We start from the raw sequence: 16,961 nt of genomic DNA, 5'->3' as shown, positions 1-16,961 counted from the left end.
GGTAATTTCTATCTCCCAAAGGAAGAAATACGTACTATTCCTCAGTGTTTACTCACTTCATTCTAGCTGATCCCAAGCCAGGTCAGCTGAACTATTACCTTAAGAGCGTGTAAAATTGTAGTCAACATAAAACCTGCCATCATTTGCCAATATATACCAAGTGCCTGACACACTCTTGGATACAGTGATGACCAAAGTCATCCAATTTCCTTTCTCAGATACTGTACACAGGTAATATTTTCAATGTGAATCCAAAGCTTGTCTGGCCCTCTGAAAATTTTTTTTTTTTTTTTTTGCCTTGTAGGGCCTTTACATTGTGATAGTGCTGTATTTAAATAGAATATTTAAATGTAATATTAAAGAAATATTCAAAAGAAAAAACTGTATTTTATTATATATATAATTATATATAATATTATAAAAATATTGTATGTAAGAAATAGAATGTATGCTATTGTCTTGTCTATTACAATCTCTTGCTATCATGGTGCTTGCTAGAGCACCATGGTAGAGAAGACTGATGTTATTCAAAGAGGAACAAAAATAAATGTAAATTTCAGCTTGGTAAGAGCTGTGACGGAGAGATGCATAGTGTTACCAGCATGTATAAAATAGGATTTGACCTGGCCAAGGAAGGAAGGAAAGTCCTTCCTCATTGATAATTCCCTGAGATTTAAAGAAACAGCAGAATTTAAATAGACAAAACTGGGGAAGGGCAAGGTACCTGGCACACGGTACCAGGTGCTCAATAACAATAAATGGTGGGTAAATTGTGTCCTGCGCATGTACTGGAATCTCTGTTCAACTTTGATATCAATTTTCTGGGAAACCTGGGTTTCTTTCGATTTCAAAACAGATCATTCTGGGATAAGAGCTGGAGGTGTCTTTTTGACCCCTCTATGCTCTCTTTTAAAAAATGGTTTTCAGGGACCGTTAGCACCTGCTCACTAGAAGAACTTCAGCTCTGTGTGAGATCATGTGATAGGAGAGACATGGCCTTTAGCAAGACACCAACCACACAAGTAGCTGTGGTTTATCTAGTCAGAAAAAAAAAAAAAAAGTTATTCTACTTTAGAAGCCCAGAAACTGCCAGGCTCTGGAGTTGTTGTGACGCTGTCTGTCTTAATGTCTGGCTATTTGGTGGTTTGTTCCTATGTATACTGTGACTCCTGTTTTGTCTTGTCCCTTTGCCGTGTAGTTTACAGAGGTAAAGTTCCCTCAAGGGGTGGGGGGAGAAAACAACCACAACCACAAATCATTATTCAAGTACTAGGACTTAGGTTTTGAATCTAATTGCATGGGGATGTCAGAATATTTTGCTTAATGAAATAAAACAATCATATAACAAAGGTGTTAATTATTGTGAGTGAAAGGGCAGGAAGGCATGGAGAGGAGGCAGGACGCAAGTGTTATTTGGCGAAAGTCGTTGGTAGGTATGCCAGCGGGGACCTGTTGTGGGAGATCCTAGCTGCCTCACACATGGGCAAAGCTCACACAGAGGCATGGATTCTAGGGTTTATGGGCTGGGGAGGGAAAGAGATGGTTGTCCTCAACCATCAGGCACCATCTGGTCCAGAGGTGTTAATGCAACCATTGCTATCCTGATGCTTAACTCTCAGCACTCTTAGCTTTTTCTTTTTCATTGAGTCTCACAAAAGGAGGAGAAAGTTTTGTGTCTTCATTCCTATGACCATGATGTCACCATAGAACCCAGTCTTTCTACGTAGTCATCATAAAAACCCTGGTCTGGTTCTTAACCACTGTCCATATCATGAGCAGAAAGAGGCCCTCCTATTACTCATGACACCCAGATATTGAGTAACTGCTGTGTGCCAAGTATTAGGGTTCACCCATCATGCTCTAATCCTCACAGCAATGCCATGAAGGAGGTATTGTCTCCATTTTATAGATAAGGAAACTGAAATGTAATGACCTTAAATAGCTGAACAAAAGATACTTCCCAGGGATTTGTGTCTATAGGTGGCTCTAAAGCCTGCACTTTTTCTACTGTTCTAAAACAGTGTTTTTGTTTCTGTGTGTTTTTTTTTTGTCTTTGGGAGGGGGCATAGTCCAGTCATTGTGGATGAAAATTTGGAATTAATTACTTAGTTGCTCTTTTTACATCTCAGCCTGATTTTTTCTAGTTTTAGCAATGAAGTAACCACAATAACATTCAAGTGATGGAGTTCAGAATAAATGTCCTCATCTTCTTCCAAATGTGGCTGAAGTTAAGTAAAAATAAGTGCCATTGTTTCTTAGCACATCATTTAAATATAAAGATATTTAAGAGAGCCTGGGCTGTTCCAATGAAAGTTATTTGTGCTAAGTTCCTGCTGATGGAATATTTTAAACAGAGCCATGGATGTTGCCTTACCATGATTACTCATATCTTTGAGACTTCAAAATCCAGAGTGTAGAACCACAATAATAGTAACAGATACAAGGTGTGGTATATAGATACACAAAATGGAGAGACTCTATCAAATTAAAAACAAAAGTAGAACCCAGTCAATCTGGAGGAAATTATTACATAAACAAAAGGAGAAAATGCATTAAGAGAATTCCTTTGTGTGAAAGCAAAGTGAAAATAGTTGAATTTGTCTTTTTTTATGGTATTATTGCATATGCAGAAATACATTAAAGCATCCTCCTGAATTAGATGATCTTAATCAGGTAATCTTTAGAGTCAATCATGGCAGCACATTCGTCTGTGTGTCTGTAGCCAAGAATAACCCCGGCAAGAGGGGTGTGCCAGGGATGTTAAATCAGCACAAGTCATCTCCCCCTCACCGCCACCCTCTCTGCTCAGGGGCTCCCTGCTAGCCCCAAGAAAGGGTAAAGCTGATCTCCTGAAATTGGCCAGGGACATCCAGGCCTAAGCCAAGAGCTTAATTGGAAGTAATTTTAAAGCCTGGCTTATCTATTTGTGGGGAGGAGGAGTTCCAAGTTTGGCTCAATCTTGCTGTTTTAAAAAATGTGTCGTGGTCATCATCCTCCACCCCTTGTTTATCCTGGATGATCTTTGCTTTGACAACCCAAAGCCAATCTCATAGATTCTTGTTCTTCCTTACGGTTTTCTTGGTAAAATATTTTCTATATGTAATATTTAGTAAAAGGCACCTCTAAGGCACCTCGAAGGTTACAGTGATTTTATTCCTACTTAGTTTGATGATTATAGAATCTGCACCAAATTTACAAGATTTTTCATTAATTTTTAATCTTTTCTGGGAGACAATGCTTTAAATTTGCAGCATACATTCTATTCTCAACAGGTTAGATAGAGTGAAGATTGAAATTCAGAAACTGCTATTTGTTCATTGATTCATTGATTTATTGATTCATTCATTTTTGCCCCAGTTCACCAAATTATGGTTTTCTATATTAGACTGATACTATAAGCACTACAATTAGGTTGTTTTTATGTCTATTACATGACAGACAAAGTATATTGATTTTCAGTAAATATTTATTTGGGACTTATCTTCTGAATAGATGAAGGACTGAGCAGCTGCAAATAAAACCTACAAAATATTGAAGAAAATACTCATTTTAAGCCATCATACTTACTGAAATTAGCTGGCTATATTGATAAATGTATGAAAACACTCAATAAAATTATTATTGTATATTTTTTTCACAACAGAAACCAAGCTGGTATCTTTGGTGATTACACTGAAAAGTTTCCTTGAATATTACCTCAATAGATAGTTCTAAGAATTTTGACTACTTATAAGAACACCTGGTAGTCTGGAATTGCTTGAAGGAGAATTCTTTCTCTCTGAAGAATGTACTTAGCATTAATTTTCAATTTATTGTTATGTGAACTCTTTGGTTCATGGCAAAAGGTGAGGAAATATAATATTTCTGAGAATTGGAATATTCTATAGCAGAATAAGAACATTTCAGGCAAAGGGGGTAGTAAAGAAAAAAGTAAAAAGGAGTTTCATTATAATTATAAAATTTTAAAACATAGAAAAAGAAATAATCAGCTTGTTTCCCCAGTCCATTCTGTGTTTCCCTTTTTAAGCCCCATTTGAAGCATTTGTCACTGCTTCTGACCTCCCCTCTTCATCAGATGTTTCAAACGATCTCTTTTTAAGGACATAAACCATATTCTCTGCAGTTAATGACTATGCAAAAGTGGCTTTTTTTTTTTTTTTTGAGTTTCTTTATGTCTTTGTATTTTTTTCTCTCTGCTAGGTTCACCAGATAGTAGTTGTTCCAAGAATCTGCTATAAATCAGACCTCTCATATGTCAAGCTTTAGGAAGATAACCATGGTATGCTGTTAATGGCCCTGTAGATGATCTGACCATAACACCTCTTTACATTCCTTTACTTTTTTACTTTTATTCAAAAAGTATTTCTGTATTTCTCCAAAGGGAAATAAAGTCTACAGAGCCATAAAAATAAGCATTTAATATGATACCCAGTGATACAATGAATAATTTCAGATTGCGTCCATTACTAAAAGTATGCATGAAAGAATGTGATACTAGGAGATATATAGAAATCATGGTCATCTCATCACCTGTTGGAATAAAGTTTTCTTTGTTTTTGTTTGTTTTTCTTTTTAAGGCAGTAATGATTGGAGAGAGATAGACACCAGAGTTTTTTTTTTAAAAGTTAGTAATAGGTTAAATACATATGTTGCTATATTTAAGTAGGTCCTATTGAAAGAGATATGAAAATTTTCTGACAATTGAATAAAATAATTGAGTACTCATAGTTGCATATCTGTTATGAAAATTCAAAAGGAACCAACACATGTTTTCCATACTGTGGATACCTCTTCTTACAGCAAGATAAAACTTTAGAAAAAAAAAAAGGATGTTCCACTGGACAGTAATAGATCTTTGAACTTTTATGGTTTTCAGCAAATATGAGATCTGGAAATGAATTATTATTAATATACTAATATTCCTTCGCTGAAACAGGTTTTTTCTATTAGCCTGAGAAACTCATTCAAGCTAGCTTACACAAATGGTGGATATATCATCAACTGGCCACTCACTTATTGCTTACATCCACTTCATTTTCTGCCATTATGAATGAGAGCTACAATCAACATTCTTGTACATATATCCTTATACTGGCTATGAAATAGATTTTCAGCAGTGAGATTTCTGAGCGAAATATATATATAAAATTTTAATAGATATTATCAAAATGCTTTCCAAAATGGTGTTAATAATTCACATCTCCAAATACAATTTCTCTGCATCCTTACCAGTATTAAGCATTAATGCTTTAAAATTTTAGCCTTACCTGACAGGGTAAAATGAAATCTATAAAAAAAAAAACTAATAGAACTAATAAGGGAATTTATTAAGGTTGCAGAATACAAGGTCAGTACAAAAAAAATCAATTTTATATCTTTACATCAGCAATAAACAAGTTGAAAATATACAGATTGTAATAGCATAAAAAGCATGAAATACTTAGGGGTAAGTTTAACAACATAGATGCAAGACCTGTATAATGAAAACTATGAAACAGTTCTCCTCATAATTGATCAATAAAGCCAAACAAAATATTTACTTGGTGGTAGTTGCCATATTTAAATCATTAAAAGTAATTTCTCATAATCAGGTTGTATTAGAATGTTAAAACATAGTGCCTAATTTGCCCTAGGAGTTAGTAGCTAAATATGAATACCAAAAAATGGTTGATAGAATACAAATTAAATTTATTATTCAATATACCTAAACATTTCTCTTAAAAGTAGGGTGATCTTATGTTCTGACTAGCCAGCGAGTTCCAATTTATACTTTGTCTTGAAATAATTATTAATAATGTCCTCTGTCACTCTCAAACTACTTTGACGTTGATGATAAATTATATGGTCATTTTACCTAATAGGAACTCAGTGGTTTAATTTCACCACATTAAGCCAAAAATTTGGATGAAATATTATAATAATTACCTGTTTTTATGTTAAATTGGTATATTCTCATGTAACATTTTAATTCATATACATATATTTGCTATTTTCTTAGTGCTTTCCTTAGGGATTATCATTAGAATGTAAATATTAATATAAAACCATCTTTTTGGATTGAATGACTTAATTTCAAAGGACATAAAAGTTTTGCTTCAATATAGCTCTGTTCCCTGCACCTCCATCATACTATTATTGTCTTACAAATTACATCTTTATAGATCATAAGCCCATAAGCATAGCTATGTGATTATTGTTTATGCAATTGTCTTTTAAATCAAATAGAAGAAAAGAGTTACCAAAAAATGCATGTATGCTTTTATATTTACCTGTAAATTTTCCTTCACTGGTGCTTTCATTGCTTCATGTGGATTAGAATTACTGTCTAGGGTTCTTTCATTTAGGTCAAAGGTCTACCTTTAGTGTTTTCTGACTTTGTTTATTTGTAATGTCTTAATTTCGTCTTCATTGTTGACAGATAGTTTTGCTGGATATAGAATTCTTGGTTGACCATCCTTTTGTTTTAGCACTTTCTGTTATCATACTGCCTTCTGGCCTTTATGGATTCTGATTAGATGCCAGAATATTGTTACTGAGGGTCCCTTGTACATGTTGAGTCACTTTTCTCTTGTATTTTCAAGATTTTTTATCTTTATCTTTTGACAGGTTGATAATGACTTGGCTATTTATCTTGTTCTTTTTAAGTTTATCCTACTTGAGATTTATTGAGCTTATTTATTGAGATTTATTGAATGTATAAATTGTTTTTCATCAAATTTGGAAAGTTTTAACAATTATTTATTCAAATATTTCTTCTGCTTTTTTCTGTCTCCTTTCCTTCTGGAACTTCCATTATATTTATCTTGGTACCATTGATGTTGTCCCAAAGATCTCTAAGGCTTTGTTTATATTTCTTCATTCTTTTTCCTCTGTTTTTTTAGGCTGGATAATCTCAATTGATTTATTCTCAAAGTCACTGATATTTTTCTTCTGTTAGTTCAAATTTGATATTGAGCCCTTCTAGTGAAATTTTCATTTCAGTTGTACTTATCAACTCCAGAATTTCTATTTGGCTCATTTTTCATAATTTCTACTTCTTTATTGATTTTCTTTATTTGATGAGACATCATTCTCATTTTCCTTAATTCTTTAACATGGTTTCCTTTAGTTCTTTAAAATATTCATAATATTTAAGGTTTTTGTCTAAGCAATCCAATGTCTGTATTTCCTTATGGTAGTTTTTAGTGACTATTTTTTTCCTATATATGAGCCATATATTCCTATTTTTTGTGTGTCTTATGATTTTTAAATGTTGAAAATTGGACATTTAAAAATACGTAATGGGGCAACTATAGAAATTTGGAAATCCAAGGGTTTGTTGTTGTTACTAATGCTATTTGTTTATTTAGTGACTTTCCAAATTAATTCTATAAAGGCTGACAATTAAGTTCATGAATTCACCCTAGAAAAAGTGCTACATACATCATTGCTGAATATCACTACAGTCACCTTCGAAGTACTCCCCTTGGGAAGCTATGCACTGATGCCAGAGCCTAGCCCACCCTTCAAAGCAATTTTGGAACTCTTTTTCTGTCATCGTATTACTCTGGATGTCCTGAATGTCATCAAAATGTCTTCCTTTCAATATTTCCTTTATCTTCGGATAAAGAAAAAAGTCATTGGAGGCCAGTTCAGGTGAGTAGGGAGGATGTTGTTTCAATACATTTACTTGTTTACTGGCCAAAAACTCCCTCACAGACAGGGCCCTGGGAGCTGGTGCATTGTCTCGACGCAAGAGCCATGAATTGTTGGGAAAAGTTCAAGTCATCTAACTTTTTCACACAGCCTTTTCAGCACTTCCAAAGAGTAAAGTTGGTTAACTGTTTGTCCAGTTGGTATGAATTCATAATGAATAATCCCTCTGATATCAGAAGAGTTTAGTAACATCATTGCAACAAGTTCGCGAACTTAATTGTCAGACCTTGTATATTTTTTTGAGTTTGGCCACTAAAGTCTCTGCTTGGCTAGCTTAGTGGTCAGCTAGTGATTGGTGATTGGTCACAGATTTCATTAAATTCCTCAACTAATAAATTTCTATTTTTTTTGCTGAGGGTGTGTGTGTGTGTGTGTGTGTGTGTGTGTGTGTGTGTGTGTGTGTGTGTGTGTTGAGGTATGCTTTCAACTCTCACGCAGAGAGTTTATATTGTATGAAAAAGGAATTATTATTATTATTATATTTTTTTGTATTTGGGGCTTTTTTATTAAGGTATAATTGACACATAGCATTATATTTAGTCCAAGGTATACAACATAATGATTTGATATATTTATATGTTGCAAAATAATTACCATAGTAAGTCTAGTTAGCATCCATCACCACACATAGTTGCAAATTTCTTTTCTTGTGATGAGAGTTTTTAAGACTCATACTCTCTTAACAACTTTCAAATATACAATACAATATTGTTTACTGTAGTCATCATGCTGTACTTTACATCTCCAGGACTTTTTGTCTTATAACTGGAAGTTTGTACCTTTTGACCACCTGCACTCATTTCTCTCACCCCATGCTCCCTACCTCTGGCAACCACCAATCTGTTCTCTGTATCAGATAAGTTGGATTTTTTTATCCCACATATAAGTAAGATCATACAGTATTTGTCTTTTTGTGCCCAACTTATTATACTTAGCATAATGCCATTAAGTTCCATTCATGTTGTAAATGGCAGGATTCCTTCTTTTTTATGGCTGAATAATGTTCCATTGTATATATACATCACATCTTTATCCAGTCATCTGTCGATGGACACTTAATGTTATTTCCATGTCTTGCCTACTTTAAATAACACTGCAATGAGCATGAGGATATGGATATCTTTTCAAGATAGTGATTTTGTTTCCCAGAAGTGTAACTTGCTGGATATATGGCAGTTTGATTTTTAATTTTTTGAGGAACCCCCATATTGTTTTCCATAGTGGCTGTACTATTTACATTCCTATTAACAGTGTATAAGGGTTACTCTTTGTAGTTGATCAGCTCAATAATCATTATTACTCTTTACTATGGTAAAAAAAAGCAAACACATAACATAAAATCTCAACAAATTTTTTGTAATTAGTTTCAGGTGTAAACAATGAATAGTTAGATAAAACAATGCAATAGTTAGATATTTCACTCTTGACTAAGTGATAACCCCCTCCCCCAATCTGTTGCCCCCAACATCGTATATATATATTACAATAAAAAGGAATTACTTTTATACCATATACCTTCTATATCTTAAGTTAAAAACAATTTAAAAATCCCTAGAACATTTTTTATTATTTTTTTCATTAACCCTTTATTACAAGTCACGTTCTTATAGAAATATATGTGGACTTAGGTGAAAACCTGAAACATTTTTAAATAACAAAACTCAGCACTACTTCTCTCTAGTCTATGCACTGTCTTTGTTTTCTAATTAAAAAAACAAATGACTGTCTTACAAGGATTACATGGCAATGTTTATAAACACTTTCTTTCTACAGAAAAATACTTGCAATTCACAGAAATAAATGTGTCAGGCTTACATTAAACTTCGAGTGTAATAATTAAACAGGAAGAAATCTTGAATAGATTGTCTGCTTAAATATTATTATTAGTATAGAAAGTCTTACAGTGAAACCATGCTTCCAACAATTCACTGACTGGAATACTGCAGTATGCCCCTGGCATATGAAGTGGCAATATTTCAGAATGTTTTTAAATCTTCTGTTGCATTTGATGTCTTTTTGTGTATAACCCCAAAGCATGATTAGATATTTAATGCTGTTTAATTTAATTAAAATTCTGAAAACACTATGAGAAGCATTCATAAATGCTTATTTCATCAAATTTAAGATTTAAACATTTTAAGGGAAACTCATGATTACATTTGGTGGCATAGCTTCCACATTTCTTTTTGGACATTTTAGCACACCACTTTTTATAGTAAAACACATGCTTAATGCATGGAAGCTGCTGACTTTTGCAATTCCCTATGTGAGAGACTAAGTGGGATAATGGCCTCCTCCAAAATGAGTTATATCTTAAGTACAATCATAATATTAAGATAACTTCAATATTTGTGACTTTTGTTTCCCATAATTAGTAATGTCTAAGTTAATCATCACATAGTTTAACTGAATCAAATTTCATACCAAGGATGTGTATTATCAATGGGAACCTACAAATGTTTCTGAATCTCATCCAAGAATTTGTGCTTAAAAACAAACAAACAATTTTCTATTTTAATCAACCTATTTATTAAATAAATATATATATTTATAAATGTTGAACTGCGTCTATTATTTGTTAATTCAAAAAGTAATCATTGAGCACTTTTTATGTGCAACGTATTTAGGATACAATAGAAAACCAAACCAAACCAAAACAACAACCAAAAAAACAAAATAAAAAATGGGATGTTTTCTGCTTTTAATTTCCAAAGATAGGTGTAATAAAATAGTTGGTTTCATTATAAGGAAAAATTATAAGTTTATAGCTGATATGTATCTAACCAAGTTTATGGAGTTGGAGGAAATCTTTCTGAAGGAGTGAGGTTTAAATTGAAACATGAAGGAAGAATAGGAGGGTGATGGGTGAGTGAAGGAGGAAGCGGGGCACCATGAGTGATGTGGGAGGGAGGGAGGAAGGAAGGAAAGAAGGAAGGAAGGATAACATCTTCCTGCCACCTAATATCATAGTAAAATAGTAAAATCAAGTCAAGGTCAAGCAGATGTGAGAAAAGTCAAGTAAAGGGTAATTAATTATCCATTTAAAAAGTAAGGGTAGAGAGCCTAATTTACTATAATTAAAAATAATAATGATTCCCTGGGAATAGTAGAGTACCCTGATCGATATATCAAATAATTATACTTTTATTTGACTTTGCATGCTGGATTTGGTTTGTGAAGTAGGGAGGGGCTGATTGAATTAATTAGGAAAAGTGGCTTTTGGGGGCTGGATTTTGCAAACTTGTAAATATGTTCCTGTCTTAGAATTACTTAATTAGCTTTCAGAGGAACAGTTTCTTGTGCCAAATTGGACATAATTAAAGTGCTCTGTTCAAGTATTAAAGCATGTATAGAAAATGACCTTCACTTTTAGTTAGAAGCTATTGGACTTGGCCAATGGTTTCTAGAAGTAAAATTATATTATAACATATTAACAAATAACTAAACTGAGACACTGGGCAAGAAACTAGGAGAAACTAGGAAATGGTAGGGAGATAGAATGCATTTTCTGCAAGTATAGTTAAAAGAAAGTCTTTCTTCCCTACAAGTATACAAAATTGACTACATTTGAGCAAGGAAGAGTTATATTCCCAATTTCAAACCTACCATTTGAGAATGAGTAAGGACAATAAGTATAATCTCAATTTAAAAATAATGATAAAGGCCAAAGTAAATAGAACTTTTCTTAAGATTTACTAATTTTTCAGGCAAATTGACAGTTTGTCTCTTTCTACTCATGTAATGAAGTCTGAAAAAACTTAGACAAAGTTTTGCCTGGAACTTAAAAAAAAAGTTTTTTCTTTTCATCTTGTGGCTAATGATTTCCTATTATCAAGACTGCATGTTTTTAACACCCACCCAGCCCCATCACATTATTTTTTGGGGGGTTGATGTCTGAGTGACAAGTACATTGATATAACTGAATTATCCTTCTGCAGGCATGTCTTTGTTATCAGATGGGTTTTTAAGTAGATTTACAATGTAAAAGTGCATCCATTGAACAAGATTAGTCTTTGCAACAATGTGACATTTATCCTAGCAATGGGTAGTAGAATTTTTTAATTTAGAGGTGTGAACCAAACTAGATAGTAAGCTGACATATTTTTTAAGTAGTTCCTTTCTTTCTGGTTATCACATTAAACCACCAAAATGAAGCTGAAAGGGTGTTATCATGAAAGTTATTTGGATTAGGGCCAAGTTTCCATCCTCCTATGATGGCCAGGATTTTCCAACAACCAAGCCAAGTTAGGTCTTGCTTTAATATAAAAGAGAATTCAGAAAAACTGACAACTGAGAGGTAAAGTAAAGGAACAAGCAGAGGTTGATGTTTCCTTGGATTTCTGTGTTAAGCCTAACAAGCATTCCAAAGAGAACCAAACAAAATACAAGAAAAGTTGCAAGTTGCTCTTTATTATGTAATTTGAGGAAAGATGCCATCTTGCTATATAAAAAAATCATATTAAATTATATTTCCTTATCACAATGTTTCATAAACATATGTAACTAACATAATATAGATCCAAAATGTTATTGCTGGGACAAATGTTGACAACCTAAGTTTAGAGTCTTTTTCTGAGGGATACAAAGAGTTTGTGGACTTTTAAGAATCTAAGAATTACATTATACTGCATAGTATAGTAGTGTGAACAACTCCAGACATGTTTTATTAGCCTTTGTTGAAATGGAGTGAAGTGTGACTCCCCTGGAGTGAAGTGTGACTTCCCTCAATTAAACAGCAGAGTATTTGGGCAGGGAGAACAAAATTATTCAACTTGAAATTTGACCAGGATGTGAGGATATTCACATACCTTTCTGTTGAAGTAGTGTGTAATCTTTAGTAAATGAAAATGTGTGAAGGGCTCAGATTTTACTTATTTTCCTTAAAAGAATTCCCTTTTGCTTGAGGGAGGAGTGACATTGTAAAAAACATATGCAAATTCTGCAGACCTTCTGGAAAGTTCTCTCCCTTACCTTCACAAAAACTCCTCACATCTCTTTCCATTCATTTCTCCCAACTTCTCACCTTCCTCCTCCTCCCTGACCACATTATCGCATTGACATAAAGTATGCAAAAATATATGGTCAAGAATTTAGCCGGCATTCTGGTCTTTTCTCACTGAAATTGCTATAATCTCGAAGTCATTGGATGCTGACCTATCATTTGCACTGGGCATGTCTTAACAGTCATTTACCTCTATAGCATCGCATTGACTTTCTGATTTTTCTTCTTTCTCTTCTGGTCAATCTGTCAATCTCTGGCTGCGTTTTGTATCATGGCCTTGACCCTCATCCTAGAGGTCAAACTGCTTTGTTATACTTGGCTAAATCTCTATACTAATTTCATCTTTTATTGTACCATACTCTCTTTTCTGTTTAATTCCCCATTTATATCCTTATTACTTTCTCAATGCTGAGCTTTTTTTCAGTCTCTATTTTTTGCTTAAAATATTTTCTTGTTTTAGCTTAGAAAAATAAAATCGCAGACTGGAGTTGCATGAGCTCGTACAAGGACATCTCGTTCAATCTCTTTTCAAATGAGGAAATATTCTTAAACTTTTCTCAACAGGATGCTTTCCATTATGGGAAATTTATTGTCTCTTAAGGCACTCCATTCCATTGCAGAAAAACTTTGTTAAAATTGTCCCGATATTCAACTGAAACTGTTTTCCTTGTAACGCCCACCCTTCTAGGGCAACACAAAATAAATTGATTCCATAACTATAGGACAAGCAATAGGCTATGACTTATTTACTTATACATTAAAACAGAGGTATGTACACTAATAATATTCCGAGTGTAGAAACAACATTGTCTCACCTTTTGCCCGGTCTAAAAGACCTGGAGGCGATCAATTAATTCTTAAGCATTTTACACTAAGGTTTAAAAACATTCTTATATAGAATGTTATGTGTTTATTAAATTGTATTAGTGACATGGCTAGTTGCATGCTGCTTCATGTCCTGACCTCTTTCTCATTCACCATTCAAAAAATGTCTTAAGGAACACATAGTCCTTGGGATAAGTCTGAATCAATTATCAGTACAATTAAGATGCAATAACACTGTAGCAATACTTTTAAAAATCATAAATGACCCACATTAATATTACTTGGGAAGAGGTTATTATACCAAAAGTTTCTTTGTTGAGCTGTGGATTTTTAAAAAAAAGCATAAGCCTTTGAATAAAATATTTGTTCCTTAAAACTTTTCAGGCAATTAGCATATTGGGTAATGCATTAAAGAGTGGAGACTACAGAATTTCATAACATAAATTTTCCAGTAAAAAAAAAATAAAGTTCTTGTTATGCTAGCCTTCCTGAGTCATTTTAGTATAGAATATCAATGTAATGGAATAAAAAGATCTTTTGTGATTATTCATTATACCCCTAGGAGGCAGTTTTCTGAATTGTGGCTAGTGAGCAGGAAAAAAAAAAAAACTTACTTGAAACAGACTTTCTAAACTTTTATTCTTTGTCATACAAATGATTATAATCAATAGTATCTATCATTTTATTTAACTATCATTAACATTTTGATGAATTAAGAGAATGTATAGGCATGCAACTGTTATTAAACATGGAAGTATTGTTGTCTCCCCTGGAAATATTATTTTAAGTTGATAATTATTCTGGTTATCTATTGCTACGTAACAAATCTCCCCAAAACTTACTGGCTTAAAACAAAAACAAAACTTATTTTTGTTCATAAATCTGCAATGTGAATAGGATTTGTGAGGACAGGTTTTTTTTCTCTTCTATGCAGCATCAGCTGGAGCGTCTGGAAGGCTGAAGGCAGAGATCGTCTTCAGTCTCGTGGTGTGGACAGTGGCTGTCATCTGGGACCTCAGCTAAGGCTACTGTTGGGACACCTACATGTGGCCTTTCCATGTGGTTATTTGGCTTCTTTACAATATGGCTAGGTTTCAAGGGTGAGCATCCCAAGAAGATCAAGTGGAAGCTCTATTGCTCTTTTTGGCTTAGCATTAGAAAACATATAACTTTGCTTCCACTGGAGTCACAGGTCCAACCAGTTTTAAGGGGGGGCGGATGCAGGCTCCCTCCAACCCCATCTCTCAATGGAAAGAAAAGCATCTCTCATGGTAAGGAAAGCATGTTGGATGGGATATACTGGTGTGGACATCTTAGGGAAATATAATCTACACAATGGTGATGGGAAATCATGAGAACTAATTGTTGCTCAGTGTTCTACTTGAAAAGCACTAATGCCTATTCTATTTATCTAAATGCAAACATGGCTGTAAACCTTCTAGTCATATCAATGTAATTATGTATATCTCAACCAGAGTCAAAATTAACTCCTGCTTACTTAAATCAGTATCACAAATCAGTATGTAAGAAAAATAAGAAAAACCACAAATCAGAAGAGAAGTACAAATTAAGGGACAAAAGTCCCTTAAATAACCCTTGGTCAAATTACATGAAAAATAATCAGTACCCAGAAGTCTCTTCTCAGTGTGATTTTTTTTCATAACTGATAATGGATTTTAAGAGATAGTCTGCAAAATCTGTGGCCCAATCTACAGGCAACACTATTGTGTGACTTCTATATCCCAGTTTTCCAAGATGGCCATCACCTCTAGCTCTACACACATACTGAAATGAAGAGAGGGCAAAAATGCTTCCCTTCTGCTTTACCCACTTTCTAACTTTCTCCTCTTAAGATCTAATCAAAACAATCTCAAGTGACTTACGTGGTTTTGATTTAAGTTATTTTACTCTTCTCTTCTCAGAGTTTTTACAGATTTAGGTTCCTAAACAACATACTGACACGATAGCCCATCTGCCTTTTCAAAGAAAACAGAGCATGATAAGGCAAGGAAGGGAAATTCCTCCAACAGTTCACTGTTCTAAATGATTTCTAATGAGAACTTATTTTACTTTTTCAAACCATACCTTTTATGTTTATGCCCTTTTCTACTTTAAATTTGATTTGCAAAAAAAAAAAAAAAAATTGTTTCGCTTTGAATTTTCCCTTGGGATTTAAAAATGCCTTTCCCTTTGATTTGTTATTAATATCCCATTGATGCTGTGGAGCATTTTGTGCTGTAGATACACCTCTTTCCAGTGAATAAGGAGCCCTATGTGTCCCTAAGTTAGACACAGGCAGCATTCAAGATGATACACAGAAATGGATAATCTACAGATCCCAGAAGTTTGTGCATACACTAACCATGTATGTCCAGCAAGCCTTGATTTAGACAAGGATGGACAAATAAGTATTTCATCTTTTCACTGAAGCATTTCTACCCAACTTTTTTTCTTATCCAACTTTCTTCAGCTCTCTAATACAAGCTAATAGAATACATTTCCCTTGGTCATGCTTTTACCAACAACACAGTAGCCACACCACTTCCCTTTTACTTTGGTTGCTTCCTACCTGTCCCTACATTATCCCTTGTCTAAGAAACTGTAGACTTTTGAAGTGTAACTTTTGATTGATGCTTAAAGAAGAGGTATAAAATAAAGGAAACTTATTCATCTGTGACTTTTCTTATTAAAGTAGATTCAGGTTCGGTGGGGTCCGTAGCTTACTGGATTTTGGGATCCTTCTTTAAAAAGAGAAATATGAAATGATTACAAAATTATTTTGAAAAGTAAGTATGTATTTAGGTTGAAAAAAAGGAATCTCAAAAAATTACAAATTTATTTAAAAAGCTGACAAATACAACAAACATTCTAAAATCCATAAAATAACATATTTATGAATTAACTATCACACTTTTGTAATACTTTTTCATACATTTTTACCTGATAATTTGATCACCTTTTCCTATGACAATGATTTTATAATATTTTCTGTAGAGAGAGTAGAAAAACAACTCAATCTTTCTTTTGGCATAAGTGGACTGAAACTTCTTTTATAGTTTTTTTTTTTTAATTGCTGAAGGTTTAGTAAAGTTTTTCAGCTCCACAATTCAAACTGTTAATAGAGAGGGTGCCAAAAAAAACATATACACATTTTAAAAAAGAAAACAACTGTATTAAAATTCTAATACTCAACATATACCGATAACAAAAGATGAATACCAGTCGTGTATACATTTTTTTGGCAGCCCCAGGATAACATAATGTTATGTGACACTGGTAACATCAGGTTGAAGAGAACAGCCCTTTTTGAACATAGGTTTCTGATTTTAAATTCTGCTATGTTAATTGTTCCCTAACATGTTGTCATATGAACATTTTAGTGAAGCTTATTATAAAATATATTGATTATTTATATATATGGGCCGATTTGAAAGGACAC

The 16,961-nt window shown here is 33.5% G+C and overlaps 1 long non-coding RNA gene across 2 annotated transcripts in view; it reads left to right on the top strand.

Moving 5' to 3' along the window:
* LOC141571903 (uncharacterized) overlaps window positions 1–16,084 on the top strand; it is a 76,974-nt gene extending 60,890 nt beyond the window's left edge. For both annotated transcript variants that reach the window (XR_012496952.1, XR_012496951.1), the window contains one exon: window positions 14,457–16,084. This is a non-coding gene — a long non-coding RNA (uncharacterized LOC141571903). The remainder of the gene's footprint in view (window positions 1–14,456) is intronic.
* The last annotated feature ends 877 nt before the right edge of the window (window positions 16,085–16,961 follow it).

This window comes from Rhinolophus sinicus, linkage group LG05, assembly GCF_036562045.2.
Source record: "Rhinolophus sinicus isolate RSC01 linkage group LG05, ASM3656204v1, whole genome shotgun sequence".
Lineage (NCBI taxonomy): Eukaryota > Metazoa > Chordata > Mammalia > Chiroptera > Rhinolophidae > Rhinolophus > Rhinolophus sinicus.
This window is presented reverse-complemented; position numbering and strand designations above follow the sequence as displayed.